This window comes from Eschscholzia californica, unplaced genomic scaffold, assembly GCF_041429995.1.
Source record: "Eschscholzia californica isolate CP2 unplaced genomic scaffold, dmEscCali1.0.p SCAF_6, whole genome shotgun sequence".
NCBI classification, from domain to species: Eukaryota; Viridiplantae; Streptophyta; class Magnoliopsida; order Ranunculales; family Papaveraceae; genus Eschscholzia; species Eschscholzia californica.
In genome coordinates, this window is record NW_028238483.1 from 7,449,456 (window position 1) to 7,470,674 (window position 21,219).

General features: G+C 36.2%; 1 long non-coding RNA gene across 1 annotated transcript; it reads left to right on the plus strand.

Annotated features, from left to right (window-relative positions):
• The first annotated feature begins 1,944 nt into the window (after positions 1-1,944).
• LOC147531517 (uncharacterized) lies at positions 1,945-9,047 on the plus strand. The gene is made up of 5 exons (XR_015227141.1): positions 1,945-2,985; positions 6,998-7,097; positions 7,823-7,884; positions 8,721-8,791; positions 8,871-9,047. It is a non-coding gene; the product is annotated as an uncharacterized LOC147531517 (long non-coding RNA).
• Positions 9,048-21,219: the final 12,172 nt, after the last annotated feature.

The following is a 21,219-nucleotide window of genomic DNA, read 5'->3' on the forward strand; positions in this document are numbered from 1 at the left end:
AACATTATCAAGACATGGTGAATGATGCTTTTCTCTTCCATTTTTCCTGTTCAATGAGCGGAGGTGAAGTTTTTCTACGGTAATTAAGCTTCAATTCTCATAGTTCTTTCTAAATTTTATTGTTAAATGATGTTACTTGATTGCAGGTACTAATTCAAAACTGACATTTTAAATTTTGTTCTTATTAGGTATCTCCCGCGACGGGCTTATGCCAGTCGTGGTCGAAAATTTTCATAGTACAAGAACAGTGGGTTCAAGCATTCGCTCTGATGCACGTACTACATCGTCTGCGTAAATCGTCGTCTGATGTCACACACACCGGACGAAAATCTAGACGTGCTAGCACCACATATACTGAAATAGGCAAAAAAAATGCTAGCACGTCTAGGTTTTCGCTCCGTCTTTGTGACATCTGACCACGATCACTTAATTTATATATAACTAATTTGTTTTGCTTGGGGGTTGTAAAATAATGTAGACATGTAGTATAGGAGATGCTCAATTGGGTTCCAAGGTGATTCAACATAATTCAATTCAACATTTAGTAACCTTCTAAAAAAAAAAAAAAAAAAAAAAAGATTAAGTGGGTAGAGAGATCTACATCCACGTCTCGAAAAAGAGGAACTGGCGAACTGGGAGGCCACTCTTTTAATAAAATAATAATAATGTTTCCTTAATGAAGTAATCATGCTATAAATTGAGTACCATTCAATTGCATCTTCACAAATCAACCATTGGAGGCTAATTAACTTTAAGTAATTGAGATTATGGCGAAAACTTCTCTTATATGCTTTCTCTTTGTTTTGGCTGTCATCTTCGTTTTACGTAAGTAATGTTTGTCTCTCTTGTATTATAAATGTATATATTCTTTTTCACTTAGTTATGTAGAGCAATCTGACTTGAGTTTCCATTCTAACTTAAGATAAATTGCATACTCCTTTTTCATAAATTTCACTTGTTGAATATTATATGTGATAAAACTTTTGATTTGATTTGTGCTGACCCGACCTGTAAGGAATCACTATCAAGAAAAATTGGGTCGGAGTTTCGAGATCTGATTCAAGATTTATCCTAACTAATAATATGTAGGTGCATATGTGTTACTTAGGACCAATCCAGTCCTTATAATATAATGATCGATGTAACAAAATTTCAAAATAAAAACTACTATGTTTCTTTAAGTTGTGATTAATCAAATTAATGAAGTAAATCTAATTACTGTAGAGATGGGAATAGCTGTGGAGGGACAAAGTTGCCAGCCCCTGGAATGTAATTCCTTCCAGAATTGTCTAAAAACGTGCACAGCGTCACTGGATTTTGAGCTCACTGTCATAAGGGGTGACCCGGCTTTCATTTGCAAATGTTAAAGGACTGTTACGTTGTGTGTGGTGATGATTTCTTGTTGAAGATTGATTTCTTTTCTCTTTAGTTTTTTTCTTTTAATAATTGGGCTTGTTAGACCCCTAATTTGTATTACAATACATGTAATTGCATGGTTGTTGAATGAATGTTTATGAATAAAATGTGTCATTTTGTTTCTTTGTCCTTTCACTTAACAATAAATAAAAGTAATTTGGGGGGAGACCCTAGTCTGTATAACAAAACAGGATGGGTTGTTTGCTGACTAGGACAAAATGAACGCTACATGAGTAGGACAAAAGGACAAAATTAATGCACAAAAACAAATCCAACCATCCATCCGTATCCCTTCTCTTTTCCTCTACCAAACGTCATAACCCTCTTTCAAAGAAAAAAAACCGCCTCAACCTTTCCATTTCCCTTTTCCCTCTCACAACTTTATTCTTCTCTTTCGCTCTGCAACACACTGTATGTAATCGCTCATCCTCATCTTCAATCGTCCTCTCTCCATTCTCTCTCACGTCTTGCCAACATTGAAGGTAAGATTGTTCTTTGAAACTAATCACAAATTTTTGGTATTTGATTTTCCAGGCGAGTCAGGTTCAAATTATGCGAAACATAACAAACACTGCTTTAGTATTTAGATACCTTAAATCATTAGGAAAGGGATGGATTTGATTTTCATGTAAGAATTGACGAGTTTCAGGGTTCATTTGCTTTGTGAAAGTAAGATCCATTGAAGGTCATGACCAGCCATATTTGACTGTCTGTGTCCATTCTCGAATTAGGCATTTACTTTTGTTCATGTTACAAGCTATGCATATTCTTCTTCCTATTGAAGGTTTTTTTTAACATATTCCTTCCTCTATCATTCTTTCAGCTATTGTGCATTTACAATCATTAAATGGTGTTTTCTTCATTTTTGCCATGACAGAAAAATAGACCTCTAAACTCTCAAAAGGCAGCTGATGCTTTACAAAAGTACAACAAAAGAAAAAGATTGTTGTGCAAAAGCAATTCTAATCTATTTTTTAATTTCTCTTCCTAATAGTGAGTAATAGTTGAAATCATTGCGGGTTGTTCTTACTCATCCGTTCTATGATAATTAGTCACTGATTTTAACCTATTTATTCCGACTCAGATTTGGAAAGAACATTTCCTTAGAATGAACTCATTACCTTATCCCGTTTCTACAATTTGGTGGGTTTAAGCGAATATGTAAATTTGATAAGGAAGCTTACGGAAATTGCTTACACAGGTTATATTGTCATTATTATTATTGTTCTTCATTCTCAAAATTCTCGGATTTTTGCTTCTTATCTTATAACGGTTGGGAAAGCTTCTTATGAGATATCATAATAGTTTATCATTATTATCTTATAAATAAAACCATAGATTTCCTTTATTAATTTTGGTTTTGCTTGAACGTTGCTCATCCGACCATATTAAAATCGTCCTTCTTTACTTCCAACATTTGAAATTGAGAGTGTTGCAGCGACAAGCTTATACTTACTAAGTTACTATTTCTTATGAAGCTACCATTCCTACGGGTCTCTCAATTGTTCGCACCTTATGTGGGTTACCAAAAACTGATGACAAGATTCTATAAACTGAAGGCTTATCCCGGTTCACTACTTTCCACCTTCTCCAAAAAGTCTTATTATCTTACTTCAAGTTCTTTTTATTTACTCTTTCAACAAAACAAAAAGTTATTTTTATTTAGTAATATGTCGTTCCCTCTGTTCTTTGCTATTCCAGTGGAACTTTGAGTTATATCTTCAACAACCTTATAGGAGCACGAGCTTTCAGTGAAGCTTTTTGATTATGTTGGTGGCATTTCCTATCCTATTTAGCATATTTCTGAATGTGATTTCAACACAGTGCTCCATAAGACTCGTATACATAGGTTAACTTGTGGAGAATCATTATTGCAATTGGATCATTCTTTTCCTGGTTTTTTTCCCTATTTCAAGGCCATTATGATGCAGGCGCATCCGAGACGGGCCCGCGAACCCGCACGTCCATGGCCTAGTCGGCCATGCTAGTAATTTAGAAAGAGTCCTAGTTTAGTATAGATTCATAATGAATCCAGGTTTAGGAAATTACCTTATGTTAGTGTTTCTATTATTTAGGAAGTTTCAATGTTTGAGTATCTTTAATATTTAGGAATCCTAATTTGAGTCTATCTAGGAAAGTCTAATATCCTATAAAAGGAGGTCCAGTCTATTTTTATATCCACATTGAAGAGAAAAACCTCATTGAAGTTAATCAAGTTTACAGTTATTTTATCGTTCTTTTATCGTTTTTTATCGTTCTTTGTTTATTTTATTGTTTTCTTTTAATTCCGCTGCGTTTTACATCATGTGGTATTCAGAGCCACCAAAGTTTTGGGTGAATGATTCTAGAAATTTTTTTCCAGACGAGTTAAATCAGTATCAATCATATTCTATTCCTCAAGAAGATTATAATCAATCAGATTATACTCGTGAAGGAATAACGAATCAATGCTTATGCGCATCATGTTTGTATGCGAATAGAGATTCGTACAATTATCATTGGAATCCGGGAGAAACCGTACGAGAAACCCCATCACAACCTCCACCTTCTTATTATCCGACAACAACAGCACCACCACCACCACCACCACCGTACCCTAATTATACACCACCACAAACTGTCTCCTTTTTTTTCAGAAACGCTTCAATCGAACTATTATACACCACAACAGCCTCCTTGGCAATACCAACCATCACCACCACCACCAGTGTGTTATACACCTTCACCTCCATCTTATTACTATTCTATGTCATATTCACCATCACCTCCATCTCTTTCTTCTCTTTCCTATTCACTACCACAAACACCACAACCAACTCTCCATCAACATCAAATTGATGCACTTCAGTTGGATCCAAGTAATCCAAATGGTTTACTTCCATACTCGATGAACCTCTCATCTCAATACTTGGATAATGATGATTGCATGCTTCAATCTAGTCAATCTCTGGCTGGATTAGAGAAGCCCCTTATTTCCGTCAACCATGAAGAAATAATAAAAGAAGAAAAGAAAATAAAAAGTAGTCAAAAGTGTTCCGAAAGCTCTCTTATTGATGAATTGGAAGTTGATGAAGATGGGTTAAGTAACCTAATTCTAGATGAATTACAGAAGCCACTGTTTCCTAATTCACAGTCTTCTAATTTGGATGTGATTAGTGATTCGATTGTTACGACTACTAGGACTGACGATATGAACAACCGAGCTGCTAGTGTCTTAACTAAAGAAGATGATTCTGATGATATTAATGAAGAAGTTCACAACGAAAACAATAATCTTTCACTATCGGAGAAAGAAAAAGAAATTTGTGTTGAGATCATTGTTAATGATCAAAGAAACAAAACTACTCCATCTTCTGTTGCTTTCGCTGATTCCGAACGTTTGATCGAAGATGCTTCCAAGAAGCAAGTCGCCATGAACCCCATTAACACTATTTTTGATGCCAAGCGAGTGATTGGACGAAGACTCCTTGATCCCACTGTTCAGGCTGATATTAAGCATTGGCCATACAAGATTGTTGTTGGTCATGGAGATAAACCCATGATTTATGTGAACTATAAAAGTGAAGATTTTGATAATAGAATCGTTTATCACTTTGTTCAAGAATTCAGGAGAAAGAACATAGAAAATATAAGTGGAAATCCTAGAGTTTTGAGAAGATTGAGAACTTCTTGTGAAGGCAGAACTCCTTCGTCTACGGCTCGCACACCAGTTGAAATTGGTTCTCTGTTTGAAGGTATTGACTTTTACTTCACCATTACTTTTGATAAATTTGAAGAACTTAATATGAATTTATTAAGGAAGTTTATGGAGCCAATTGATAATTGTTTGAGAGATGCTCAATTTCCCAATTTGTATATGAAGAATCTGGACCAGGATATAACAAAAGAATTTCTTAAGAACAAGTTCTCTGAGTTTGGAAAAATTGCTAACCTGGTTATTATAAAGGATGATTATGAAAATTCAAAGGGTTTTGGATTTGTTAATTTCGAGAACCCGGATAATGCAGAACAGGCAATGGAGGAAAAGAAGAAGGATGAAGAAGGTGACATTGAAGAAGTAGATGATGAGAAAGAAACTGATTCTAAGAAAAAGATGAAAGTGAAAGAGGTCAGCCATGAATGGAAACTAATCAACAAGCAGGCACCAATTTGGCTTCGAAAACCAGAACAAGTCACCAAGGACGCATATATTTCTTTCTACAAGCGTCTAACTCATGATTGGGAAGAACAACTTGAAGTCAAGCACATCTCTGTTGAAAGACAACTTGAATCCAAAGCAATTTTCTTTGTACCGAAGAAAGCTCCTTTCGATCTCTTCGATACGAGGAAGAAGATGAACAATATCAAGTTATATGGCCGAAGAGTCTTACATCATGGACAACTGTGACGAACTAATTCCTGAACCTGTAGGGTTTGTGAAGGGTGTTGTTGATTCAAATGATCTCTCACTCAACATCTCGAGGGAAATACTTCAGCAGAACAAGATTCTCAACGTAATTAGGAAGAACCTTGTCAAGATTTGTAATGTATTAACTCAGGAATATCATAAGTTGACTTATTATGATAGAATTTTCTTCCATAAACTTCATGAAGATGAACGTGGGAAGGAAGGTTTTGAGTGTCATATCAACACTATACGTTTCAACTTAATTGAAGTTGGTTACGTTTATACATTGGCTCTTGATGACGAGTTTTTTTCAGATGGCGAGATGGATGTTCTTCATTCACTGAAGTTAACTTTGCGAGAATCATTGTCATATAAGATTGAGTACGAGGTTGGCGATTTCTTCGTCGAATTACTAGATGACGGTAGATGCAGAAATTTGTTGGATTTTTATTCACTACTATTGATTTTGCGAGAGTCTTCGCAGCATAGGTTTCGGATTCTAGTTGGTGATTTGGTCCATTTTTGTCTTCTTCGAAGTTTCGGCAACTTTCGTGAAAAATGGGAATTAAGGATCGGTGTGGCGAAATTTATCGTATGCGGTTGCGTCAAATTGTTTTCTTCATCGAAAAGGTTCGGGACGAACCTTCTGGGGAAAGGGGAGCTGATGCAGGCGCATCCGGGACGGGCCCGCGAACCCGCACGTCCATGGCCTAGTTGACCATGCTAGTAATTTAGAAAGAGTCCTAGTTTAGTATAGATTCATAATGAATCCAGGTTTAGGAAATTACCTTATGTTAGTATTTCTATTATTTAGGAAGTTTCAATGTTTGAGTATCTTTAATATTTAGGAATCCTAATTTGAGTCTATCTAGGAAAGTCTAATATCCTATAAAAGGAGGTCCAGTCTATTTTTATATCCACATTGAAGAGAAAAACCTCATTGAAGTTAATCAAGTTTACAGTTATTGTATCGTTTTTTATCGTTCTTTGTTTATTTTATTGTTTTCTTTTAATTCCGCTGCGTTCTACATCACATTATCTATCTTTAAATTCTAATGGACTATCAAGTCTACTTTATGGTCGAGCAGGTTAGATCTCTAGTATCTCCGAAAAATTTGTGATGTCTAACCAACTTTATGTATTTGTGCTTTGTAACTGACTTTTGGTCTGTTTTGATATAACTATATTTGCAAGACATCAATACTGAATTGGTGTTGCCGGGGTCATAAGCAAGAAATGCAAAACTGTAGTTTCAGAATACAATAAAATGATGTTGGAAATGTCAATAAGCCAGGTATATTATATACCCCTTCAGTCAGACAATATACTAGGCTAGCCATTTTTTTTTTTGTTGAAAAAGCTTGCGTGTGTAATGAATTTTAGCCAAATCATTTGTGAGAGCCTTTGTAACACAATTTATTTCTATGTATGATCAAACACAACGGGGTTGAAGTGGCACAATTCAATATTCCATCTTCTTGTATGCTTCTCGAAGAGTTAGTAATTTAGCACAAGAGCATTTACACTAATGCTCTGACCTAGATCAACATTGGAATCAAACACTGTTAGCTTCATCTATTAGGAAATAGGGCCCCACAAAAGTAATATGTCAAATTTTGCTAATTCTTCTGTCCAAGTTATGCTTCTTATTTAAACAAAAAAAAATTGTGCTTCGTTTGGTGTCATATTTTTCAGTTATGATCACATAAACTTGCTATAGTTGGTCTACATGAATTCGATAAGAAAAGTTGTTCCACTATTTGTTGTCGTCACCCCCTAAGTTTTTAGTTTATGTTAGTTATGCTCTGTTATTAAGTAACAAGCAAGAACTAATTTTATTTCGAACTCTGGTTTAATGTGTAATGTAGCGAATTCCAAGTGTAGGATCTCAATCTTATCTCACCAATTTAAAGAAATAAGTAACACTTAAATAGTACTTAGGAGTAATTAGGAGGGAGTGACATAAGAAGGTATCTTAACCTTCCAGTGATAAAGATTTATATTTGTATGTGGTTGTAGGTTCAAAATAAGAAGGCAAGGAGATACCTAACTAGCATGAGAATCGGGCAACTGTTGAATAGGTATTTATTATACAACCATGAATACAGATTCTGATTATCTCAATAAAAAATGTTGGTCATATGCTTTCATATTGATTATGATGTATTTTCTAAATCTTTAAATATAGAACTTGCAATGAACTTGAGCTTGGTAAAAATAGTGTCTCACCCGAACTACATTGGTCTTAAGATGAAGTGTTGCATGAATTCTGAAGTTTTACCCATCTTTTTTATTTACAGTTTACTAGAAACTTTGAACATCGGAAGTTCCTAAGATCATTAGACTAAGACACCCTGCCCAATACGAATTAGGCTCTTTGGTGAATGAGAATTTTAACTTTGCAAGCATGCTCACCTTTTATGTTATAAACTTCGGCAATATCTAAACAACTTTTTGTGCTAGAATTTAATTAATGAGCATCATTTGTTTTTTATATGAATACATTTGGTTTTCCTTTTGCGGTATAGTTCGTCAATCTTTAGCGTTGTTGAGTTAAGATTAAGGGTCGTCCATTACACGAGAGATTAATGAATCTTGTGAACTGATAATCATGGCATATTAGTAAAGACTTGAACTGAAATTTTCTTGATTGATCATTTCTCCAGAAAACTGATTTTAGTCAATGAAAATGCACACTTATGCACTTCTTGAGTGCATTGGCTATTGAAGTCCATGAGAGAAAAATGATTTTTTTTATGTTATTTGTTTGAAGATCGCTATATAACATTTATCCAAATTACAGTTCAGATGGGATCTGCTTCTACATTTCCAAGACATATATAAACTCATCCTCTCTTTCTACCCGAGTTGAATAAGTGATAGTCCTCTTATTTGTTTTTAATTTTCTTATGTGCAGTATATTTCACTGTTATTCATTGGGATGTTGGTTGTGATATCTGTTCGAGACTTTTGACAAATCTAATGAAGGTAGCAAATAGTTCTTTTTACTTTTGTCTATGCTTCTTTTTGAACTCAATTATTGACCTTATATTTTTCCTCCCTACAGTTCTTTTTTGTCGTTTCCCGAGTTGGGAATGGAGGATCATTAACAAATGTTGTAGTTTTTCTGTCTGAAATAATGTAAATGTATTTCATTGCATCAATTCCGTTGACAAGGAAGAGTCTAACAACTGAATACATGTATTCTCTTTGTTAAACATTGTTAAGATTTTCATTTATATGCTTGAGTAGGTTATCTTTGTATCATTGTAAAACTAACGAAAGTAAACAAAGTACTATAAAAATAGGAATTAAAGTTTCTGAGCATTTTTCACTGCATGAAATAGATCCTCGTAGTTACATTGGGTCTGATGGTGTTTCGAGATAACCAGGTTATATAGGTGTATGATAAAGCTAGGTATTGGTTTTGATACGAGGGTAAACTTACAATTGGGTACAACCATTATAAGTCATGTTTAGACTTTAGATATGATGGCATGATAAGCTAGGTAACTGCTTGTATCTGCAAAGTGCAGATTCTGCTTAGTATCATGTTGTTCCTTTTACCTCGATATATGCAACTAAGTAAGCAGTCTTTTTCTTTTTGATCTCTACAACCAATTGTTCGATGCCATATTTGGAGGGAGTGTTTTCCTTTCTATGCTTTCACTTTCCGTTCATTACATTAGGTGGCAGGCTGTCAAACACTCCATTGATTGATCTGTTTAAATCTTCACATTTCTTCATATATAATTTTTGTAACACAACAGAGCAATTTATTCTTCATCTTCTTCTTGAGTCCCATTGTTGTTATTGGCAAGAGCCCATTGTCTGTTTAGTTTGTGGGTGTCTTGAATCAGTTTGTAATTATTTTTGTGTAATAGAAAAGATATAGAATTTAGGCCATTACATTGTCAAAAGTTCAAGACAGATTGGAAATGTAAACTGTCTTTTTATTTCTTGTACTTTATAAGAATAACCGTCTACTACAAACTCGCAATTTAAACCACAGTTTAAAGTGATATGTCTCTTTCTCATTCATGTTTTGATATTGGTCTCAACGTTCACATAAATGAATTTTGCTATGGATCTCTCAATTAGAAGGTTTAGAACTAAAGGTAAAAGTATGTATTAGTAAATTAGTAATGGGTTGTATATCATTCAGGAAATGGGTTTCTTTTCAATCACTAAAAATCCTTAGTTTCTTCTTTGATCTCACATTAAGTACATACATTACATTTCCAAGAGATTGAATTTTGCTATAGAGCTCCAACAGGCTGTAGCACTCAAGTAATATGTTATAGTTAAGCCACAAAAAACTCATATCTCTCAAAAAGTCTATTGTTCTTATTATGTTTAAAATCCACTTCTTAATATTGCAATTATAAGACCTTAAGGAGAGAAATAGAATCAACAAAAGAAGTAACACTAAAAGAAAATTTGGTTAATGGTAACTTTTGCAATTGTGTAAAGTGCTTAATAAATTTCACCGTGCCGAAGGCACGGGCTATACCTAGTATATATACATGTCTTGAAATATATTTTGTCTATATCGTATTTAAAGAATACATAACTCGAGTGAGAAGCTAGTAAAATTTTGGTGTCCAGGTTCATCAGATCTTAATCGCATGTTCTGAGCAAGGGTTAGTACATCAATCGAATCCCACAGAGGCGATCTTCATAGTGAATCCCTAACTATTTTCTCTCTTACACCTTTTGGGATGACAAGAAGTATTTGACGAAATCGCCACCCAAAACGCCAGTTATACCACCAAAAGGTCTATTATCATCATGAACATCTTAAAGATGCGACTAACGACCTCAACGCAATATCTATGTTACATTGGTACCTCATCCCAAGTAATAAGCCTTTTTCCTTCAAATACATCCTTCCTATTGCGAGACCCTTCCGTCTCATTTTTCAAATATTTAGAGCTTTGTGCCCCACAAAGCATTGTGGAAATTTTTGATAAGTACAGGCTCTTGCTGCTGGATACGATTTACAACACGAAAAAAACCCCATTAATGTTGATTTTTGTTATGCAACTCTAGATCAAAATAACATCCGCTCCCTCATTAGGACTAAAAACACACATGATGCATCCTTGGGAGATGTAATGCAAACATTATGGATATTGTTCATGTAATAAGTCACCAAAAATTCTCTATGCAGCTTTTGGTGATGCAATGTACCTTGAATCATGATAATGTCGAATTTCATCAATCCATCCATCCAATATTCATCGTTGTACGATCATCTCCTTTACTAAATATACTTGTGAATATATTTCACACATTGTACACTTGCACAGAATTCTACATTGACGTGACAATCAAACAACCTAGAAAGATGTGGATTGTAAGGCATTACATTCCTATTGTTAACCGACTGCCCTCTGACTGTAAAAATTCGACCGCCGTTAAGACAACTGTATATTGGATATCCGTTGATTCACCCAAAAAAGGTAACCGCGTAAGTATGCAGGCGTCAAGTAATAAAACCTGGTAAGACCGGGGTCGATCCACAAAGACTAGTCAAATCTATTCTCGATCTAAAATTAACACGACTTTTTAGATGATTTAAGAAAAATAATAAACTTACTTAAATGACGAAAAGGTAAACACTCGAAAAGTACTTACGAGGTAAGAAATCTAGAGTTTTAGAATCCACACATAAAATCACTTTTAAGAACAAATAATTAGACAAATTAAATCTTTCTTTTTATAACTCAGAATTCAAGATAATGAATTATCTGAATTCTGGAAGATGTTTTAGTTTAAACCGATTGATAATCATAAACTTGTAATCGTTTTATTTTGTAAAACAAACTCTAAACTATTGTCTATCAATCGATAAACATACACCATCAAAGAACTTAACCTAAGTATGGTACATCAAATTAAACGAATAGACAATGAAAAGATAAATCAGTTTACAAACTAAAACAACTTAAACCTTAAGGCACATTAAGAGATTTGATCAACTAACAATATGTCTCTACAAGATCAAGTATGAGTTTCACCATAAAACCCTAGATAAAGAGGTTTAGTTATTGATGTTCATCAAAGAGAGTATAAAGTGTTTCATTATAAAATATAGATAACAAGAATAGTAAGACTAAAAGTGACCAATTGATCCTCTTGATGAAGAAGACACCAAGATGATGGAATCCTCTCTTTGTAGAGCAATTCTCTCTACAATTCTCTCTTTGAAATTATGCAACAAAATGTGAAAAGGTAATTACCTCAGACTTTGAATATTTCGGCTATGGTCGAAATTGATAGGAGAGAGAGAGAGAGAGAGAGAGAAAGAGAGCAAAACCGTGAAAAGCGAGAGAGAGAGAGAGAGAGAGGAAGAAAAGAGATTATGAGAAATTGTTTCTCTTGTGTTTATTCATGAATTCTACATGGTTATTTATAGGTTTACAATGAGTTGTCAACTATGTTTAGATTACATCAAATCTTATATAAAATCCTAACTATGCTTAACACACAAAATCACAAAATTCTACATGAAATCATAACCCTGATCCAACCGGTTGGTGTTGATGGGAGTTGGTCTTTGCTGGGCTTCTCGGCTTCAGTGAGCTTGGTGTATTAGGCCTAGTGTGTGACCTTAATACTCCCTCGCAAGTTCGAGTAAAAATGGATAAGATACCCAACTTGTCAATTGTCTTCTTAAATGCATCAACTTCTAGTGGTTTTGTGAAAATATCAGCGAGTTGTTCAGCAACAGGGGTAAAGTGCAGAGCGATGACATGTTCCTTGATCTATTCACGAACAAAGTGACAGTCAATTTCAATGTGCTTGGTTCATTTGTGAAAGACTGGATTGTTAACGATGTGAAGAGCAGCCTTGTTATCAAAATAAACAGACATAAGGGAACCGTGATTAATGTTAAGGTCGCGAAAAAGATATTTGAGCCATTGAAGCTCGCAAGTGAGCTGAGCCATAGCTCTATATTCTGCCTCGGCCGAAGATTTGGTAATGTAGGTTGTTTCTTGGATTTCTAGGAAAGTGGACTGGAGCCAAGCATAGTGAAGTATCACGTAGTAGAGCGACGAGAAGAAGGGCATCCTGCCCAGTCGGAATCACAATAACCAGATATCTGAAGTGAACTGGTAAAAGAAAGAAATAAACCATGGCCAATAGATCCTTTGATGTAGCGGAGAACTCGGTGAGCAGCATCAAGGTGGATATTACTTGGACGTTGTAAAAACTGACTTAACTTGTTAGCCGCGAAACAAATGTCAGGGCGAGTAACAGTGAGGTAAAAGAGGCATCCAATCAGACGGTAAATAGTGGGATCAGGAAGTGGATCACCATCAGACGGATTGGGACGAAGTTTCTGTTCCATTGGGAACGGAGAAGTGCGACAAGCGGATAAGCCAAAATCTTTGATGTTGTACAAAACTGACTTAACTTGTTACCCGCGAAACAAATGCTAGGGTGAGTAACAACGAGGTAAAGGAGGTGTCCAATCAGACGGTAAATAGTGGAACCATGAAGTGGATCACGTCCAGACGGACTGGGACGAAGTTTCTGTTCCATTGGGAACGGAAAGGGGCGACAAGCGGATAAGCCAGAATCTTTGATGATGTCAGGGGCATACTTTCGTTGACACAAAAATATGCCTTTACAGGAAGGAGAAACCTCGATGCCCAAGAAATATTGAAGATGCCCTAAGTCTTTTAAAGAGAAGGTCTGATTGAGAAACGATTTGAGTTTGGAAATGGCAGATTCATCATTTCCAGTGATAATAATATCACCTATATAGACCAAGACATAGAAGAATGTAGAAGAAGTGCAAAAAGAGAAAAGTGAATAGTCAAGAAAGGGACTGAGTAAAACCTTTCTTAAGGAGGACTGAAGAAAACTTGGAAAACCATTGAAGAAAAGCCTGTTTGAGGCCATAAAGAGATTTATGAAGGCGATAGACTTTGGACTTCCCCTGTTTGGAAAATCCAGGAGGAAGTGATGGGCCTAAAAGTTTCCTAAAATAGGTCACCACCCGCAAGTATACGGGCGTCAAGTGATAATTTCGGTAAGACCGGGTCGATCCGCAGAGACTAGTCAAATTCGCTCTAAGACTTAGAAGTAACACGTTTTCTTTTAAAATTGGGTTTTTTGGTGATGATAAAATCAAATACTAAAACAAACAATAAAAATGAACTCAAATGGGGGGAGGAATCTAGGATTTTAGAATTCACACAAAAAATCACTTTTTGGAACAAATACTTAAAGTGATTAATTCTCTTTTTTATAACTCAGAATTTCGGATAATGAACTATCCTAATTCCGCGAGATGTTTTCGTTAAAACCGAATAACCATAACGATGTAATCGTTTTGTTTTAAATAAATAAATTTCGAAACTATTATCTATCAACCGGTAAGTATACATCATCAAAGGATTCAACCTAACTATTTTCCCACAGAGAAAGTATAGATATGAATTGAAAAGCTATTTAACAAACTAAAACGAATTAAACTATGAAGCATTAATCAAGAGTTAATAAAAAAATATATCTCTAAAAGATCAAAAATGGGTTTCATCGTAAGATCCTAGATGGAGAATCTTAGCTAATCATGATCGAGATTTAAACAAATACGAAAAGTAAGAGAGAAAATGGAAGAAGAATCATAAGTTTTCTTGCTGATTTTCCCGCCTATCTGCCAAACGCGCCTTAGGAGAAAATGATTTTCTCATCTTCTCAGAAATATTTTCTCTGTGGGAAAATAGTTTTGCACTCAATTTTCTCGTCTTCTCCAACTCTTTTCCTCTCTCTAACTTTCTGAAAACTGACTCTCTCTCCTTCTAAACTCTTCCTTTCTCCCTCTATAACTTTCTGTTTCTTCCATTCTCTCACAAAAATTCAGAAAACAGTAGCAAAAGAAAAAAAGAAAAGATGATAAAACTCTTGATTATAATTTCTCAATCACAAACAACCACTATGTCTCTCCTCTATTAATCTCTCTTTTCTCTCACAAAAAAGAAGAGATTACTAAAAAGAAATAAAAGATAATTTTCTGTTCAGGCCCGAGCTCTCTGTTAAAGCCGAGATGCTTGTTCTCTGTTAAAGCCGAGATCTCTCCCTCTCTCTCTCTCTAATCTTGTTGTTCTATTGAGCTCGAGAAGATCCTCCAAGATGAGATGATGAAGAAATTGATGAAGCTCCCCCTTTATACTTCAATGGTTGGCTCTCCAATTGAAAACAATAGTGAGAAGAAAGGAAACAAATAAGAATCCTCCAAAAATCCCCTAAAACCAGCAATGAATCATTCCCTGAATTCTCTCTATATATTCGATTAACTCCAGAAAGATATTGAATTCAAATAATTTCTTTCCCTCTTCATCTCTCAACCAATAATATAATCTTCATGATTCTTCCTTCAACATGAAATCTGTGAAATATATTTCTCAATGTTGCTGCTTTCTCTTAACAAAACCCTTTGAATTCAACATTTTAGAGAGGAGAAAGGAAATAAATCATCTCTTTCTATCTCTCTAACACCAGCTTTCAACCGAGAAGATCAAGCTCTCTCTCTCTAGATTTATTCAGCCAACACTATGTTATTTCATTCCCCCTTTAACCCTTGATTTCTTTCTTTTAAATTTCTTCTCACTTTCCATCTCTATCTCTCTCTCTCTCGATATCCAACCGAATCTCTCTCTCTCTAAGATCTTCCAAAAACCTCTCTGATTTTTAATCTTCTTTCTCTAGAATAGAGATTATCTTCTATCTATCCACCTCTTTCCTTTTCTATAATATCACGTTCCCTCTCTCTCTCTCTTTATTTATATTTTTGAATTAGAAGATAAGAGAGGAAAGTGAAGAATAGGAAAGAGGAGAATCGCCCAAATCTGGGAGCCAACCTGTTAATGACGTGTTGGCAAGGGGAGGGGAATTTGCTGCAGATGGGTGCATCAAGAAAATGTGCTAGCTGTTGTTGGATGAAAGCCATGTGTGCTGAATCTGTCGGATCTCGATAAGTCACGGTTGGTTGCATGGTGATATCTTGTGCTCGGGTGTACCGGATCTGATGCTCTTTGAGAATCCCATGTACCACCTTTACTGACCGAACATAGCCCACAACTGATCCGGACCATCTGATTTACTTCCCTCCTGCGTGCCATGTGTCACTGACCTATTTAGTCAACTAATTTTGGAACCAAACTTTGACTTCCTCCATTTCTCTAACAAGAACTCCGATTTCACTTCCGTTTTCGCCTACGGACTCGTCATGTCTAGTTTTCATTTGAGCACTAAAATTTCCAGAATACCCTAACCTCCAAATGATCGAAATGCCCATAATGCATCTTTCTCCCGATTTTATCTGTTTTCCGCGTTCAGTCCTGTAACAGACATCTGGATAAAAGAAACACACAATTCATCAGAGTAACTGCTCGAAATGGACTAACTAGCCCGTGTAAAGAGATTAAGATGGGACATTTTCATGTCTCATCAGGAAGTTTCATGAAGACCTCTTCATCGAGGTTCCCCTGAAGGAAATAATATTATTGACATCAAGTTGATGGAGGGACTAATTTTTTATATTTGCAAGCGATAGGAGGACACAGACTGTAACTAATTTGGCCACAGGGGCAAATGTGTCATGGAAATCGAGTTCCTCAATTAGAGTGTACCCTTTTGCGACAAGACGACCCTTGTACCATTCGATAGAGCAATCGACCTTGAATTTTATTTTGTAAACCCATTTACAGTCAATAACACGTTTGCCAGAAGGGAGATCTATAATGGTCCAAGTGTGTTAGATTCTAAGGCGGAAACCTCCTTAGACATTGCCTCACACCAATGAGGCGACTTCATTGCCTGAGAGAAGGAAGAAGGTTCTATTGTGGAAAGCACACAAGTGAGAAAGACTTTGTGAGATTTAGAGAATTCATAAAGGATAAATAATTGGTAAGGGGATACAGAATTGTGGAAGGAGGATAACTGAAGGGATAGCTGTGACAAACGTAATCATCGAGATGGGAAGGAGGGCGACTAGTACGTTGTGGTCGATGAGAAACTACCGAAGCGTCATGAGTGAGTGCCTTCAAAATCACTAGATTGGAGGTAGGAAAAAGAGGTGATCGGTTGGGCTGAACAGGGGTTGCGGAAGCGGTGCCTGTAGTGGGTAAGGGAGTGCCCGCATTAATTAAGCCTTGGGTCGTGGTAACGGTGCTTGTAGCCGATGATGGAGTGCCCTCAACGGAATGGAGAGTAAACGTGGTGCCAATAGAGCCCCGGTTTAGTTGTCTTGCCAAAGTGGAGGCGTCGCTAGCAGGCGGAAGAGATAGGGGGTCCATAGTGGCCATAGACGAGCCTAGTGACAACGGAACAATGAGTTTAGATGCGGCTGGGAAGATAAAACTTCCATTGTCTTCAATGGAAATCGATGAGTGTGAGAGAGAAGGAATCGAAGTAAGAGAAGATGAGGAGCGCATGAAAAGTTGTCTTCGTGAAATAAGACATCCCGTGAAGTGATAATTTTTCGAGAAGAGAGATCATAAATGCGGTAACCCTTTTGTCCATGTGCGTAGCAACCAAATATCCCCTCAGATGCGCGTGGGTCTAATTTAGTTTTAACAATGAGGCGCCTAGTATACCAAAGGCAACCAAAAACTCGTAAGTTTGTGAAAGAGGGAGGAAAGCCCAAAAGTTTTTCATGAGGAGAAACTCCATCTAAAAGACGTGTAGGTAATTTATTTATGAGATAGACGGCGGCGAGAAGACATTCTCCCCAAAAAAGAGAGCGAGCCACCTCGAGGATATGATAGTGTTTCGTTCTACATCTCCATTCTTTTGGGGTATGTGAGGACAACGAGTCTGATGAATGATTCCGTTGTCCTGAAACCATGATTGAATTTCTTTGTTCATAAACTCCATGTCGTTGTCAAAATGGGTAGTCTGCATTTTAGGAATGGGAATAGAACTATTACTGATACGAAGATGAGACATAGAGGTATTAAACTGAGTAGATACAAAGTTGGTAATATTTGAAAGAAACCGAAAAGTGTCAAATTTATTTGCGATTAAGAAAATCCACGTACAACGAGTAAATCATCGACTAATGTCAAAAACTAACGGGCAACCAAAATGAGAGTGAATAAAAATGGTCCCCATAAATCTGCGGGGATAAGTTCATAAGAACGAGAAGATGAAGATTTACTTGAAGTAAAAGGTAAGCGAGAGATTTTAGATAGATGACAAACATCGCACGGAGTTTTATTCATATAAATAGATTGCATACAAGGAATCTTTAAAATTAAATACTGAAAACTAAAAATTGAGGGATGGCTTAGGCGTCAATCCCACACATTAAAAGAACTATTACTAAGCTTAACACTCGAAAGTGAAAAATTACATATCCTAAGATCCGTGCGAAGAAAATATAGGCCTTCGTGTTGATCACCAAGTCCAATCCTCGTTCTCGTCGTTGGGTCCTGAAAGATGCAAGAAGGAGCATCAAGTGTTACAAGACATTCAAGAGAGTGAGTAATTTGAGAAACAAAAATTAAGTTAATTTTGAATTTCAGAATATGTAAAACATTACTTCATTAAGGTAATGTTTAGTAGTAAAAGAAACAGAACCGATATGATGAACTCGAATGCGAGAACCATCCGGGAGTTGAACAAAGTAATTCGGGGGGGGGGGGGGGGGGGGGAATCAAGGGCCGACCCTGGGCCAAAGCGAGCAAAGCCTCGCTTTGGGCCACCAAAATTCAGAGGCCACATTTTTTAAGGTGCTTATAGTAAGTTCAATAAGTACTTACAGTATGGGCCCAAAACGAAATTAGCGCATACGAGAGAGGCCACGTTCAAGACGCGTTGCCCGCTGACCCTCTTTTGATTTTTTTTCCCTATAAATGGGCCCCACCAAAATTCTAAGGGTGTGTTTGATATCTCCTATTTCCATGGAAATAAAAAATGTAATTCAAACAACATAAGGACGAAAATGTAATTTTGGTAACATAAAAAAAAAATGTCATTTTGACTACATAAGGAGTAAATAAAAACTCTTAACTGAATGTTATATTCGTAGAAGTTAGTTGTCAACCAAATAACAGAGTTCGTAATTTTACGGAATAATAAATCACTATCAAATGAAATAACTCTTATTTCTACATAATAAATTCTGTTGAAGACTTTCCATGGAACTCTTTTATTTCCATGGAGTTATTTCTTTGATGTCAAACACAACCTAAGTTTTTCAACACTCTAACCTTTTGATACATATTTGTTTTTAACCACCACCCTTGTGCATCTCTCCTAACTCCTTTTATACGGCTTATCTTACTCCCTTCTCTCAGGTCTTTTTTCTTATTCACCTCATCCCTTTTCATCCTTCTTAGTTCTTATTCACCAATACCTAATTAAATTACTAGTATAAAGTTCAACGGAATAAACGACTTAAAGTCCACATAACTACATCACTTATACCTTTAATTGTAGGGTTTTATACCCTTATACTAGTGTTTATAGCGGAAATAAGACATCTAATGTCTACACTAGTATTCCCAGGATCACATGCAAAACTAGTAATTAATCTAATGGAGATAGTAGATTACCTTAATCGCTTTTCCCTCGAACTAGTTGAATTGATTGAAGAAGACCAAGAGCTTCAATTGTAGCTCCTCTACTTGGGACACGAGCAACCAATTTGATCTCCCACCTTGTTGTATAGCTAGCACACCAATGGTGGTTGGATAATAAGAAGACCTTCTTCTTGCTTGACTAGAAGATAGCTTGGGAATTAGCTCACTTTCTCCTCTCTACTTGATGTGGTAGAGTAAGAAAGCTTAGAGAGAAATTCCACACCTTATTCTCTGCCCTAAGAGTGTTTATATAGAACTCTAATAAGAATCCACCTCCTTTTAGGTTTCCTAAAACACCCTTTAGAATAAGATTTAGAGAAATAGTCGAAAACAGCAACTATTGGTATTTTCTCAATTCCCTAAGGATATGACGTCCAAACCCAGCAAAAATTGGCAGATTTAATGTTCATAACATAAGGAAACGTCCCTCCAAAAATCAGCCCAATCCGAGCCCTAAAAGTGCCCGAATCGGCCTAGGCCCAAAAACCCTGTTTTTGGCCTTTTTGTACTATCTTTGCCTAATTCCTTTTTAGGCCTATGAGATATGTTTATGGGACACTCCCATGATTATATCTCACTCCCACTAGTCATATCCTAGATCAATTTGTCACTCTTATGTGTAACCCGTTGTAGGATCCGATCGAAGTTAGCCGCGAATTACTTCGTAATTCGACGATCGTAGTTGGTCTCTAGCTACAACTCTACGATCCCTAAATCAATCGGACTTGATGATCTTCCACATCAATTATCCTATCCGACAAATTGTTCGCATTGACACCTTGGTCGAAGGACATCTCCTTCAACTCCTTCATTAATAACCGAAGTTCAATCAACTATAGATTCCACTTTCTATAGGAATAATAAAACTTGAGACCTCAAGAATTTTTTGAGTTTATGTCAACACAAACAACTACTTAGGCAACTAAGTGTTGACCTATATGTGTTTAATTGTGTTACTAGTTTGTCCCATCCATATAAAAAGTATGATCTTCTTGTGGATATGTTATAATATATTAATGTTTATTATAAATTGAATTTCATCTATTAATTTTCATCTTGTTTTTCTTAAGTTTGATTAATTTAATCATTTTTTTGAGATGATTTTCGTCATTTTTCGACATGCTAAAGCTATGTCGATTGTCAAATAAGAGTTGGTGAAGAAATAGGAGTTTTCATTCCAGATATGCTTCTTTAACAGCGAAACTGATTCTTCTCATCAATGAAAGTTCCAAATTTTGGTCTACTGGCGAAATTTTTTGTGTTCTCTCCCTAATTATGTAAACATAATTTTTCTTTACGTAACTACAAAAGTTTAAATATCTCGTCATCCCATTAGTATCACAAAAAAGGCGTACGTTTCTGTTGGCTAACTATTGGATGAATCGGGTCAAGATTTTCTTTCTATTGAATGGGCTTAGGAGCGCCTTAGGTTCATGACAACCTAAGGTGAACTCTGAATTTGCGTTTAAAACAGGGGGCCTCATTTTTGGACTTCGGTTCTGGCCACCGAAAAGTCAGGGCCGGACCTGGGCAGTCACATAAGATGTAAAATGAGATAAAGAGGCACATATGTGTTTCGCAACTCCTGAATCAATGACCCAAGGGAAAGAGAGGAAGTTAATATATGTGAGGTTGAGGCCCGATTCAATTTGAACATTTGGGTGCACGGTGGTGCCCATAGAGTGACATTGTTGATCAAGGAGGGACATCAGGCTTTGATATTGCTCCTGAGACAGAGACGTTGCTAGAGGCCCACCAGTGTTTCCTTGCTGCTCGGCTTGGCCATGATCGGTAGTTGTTAGTGGGTCGACTGCT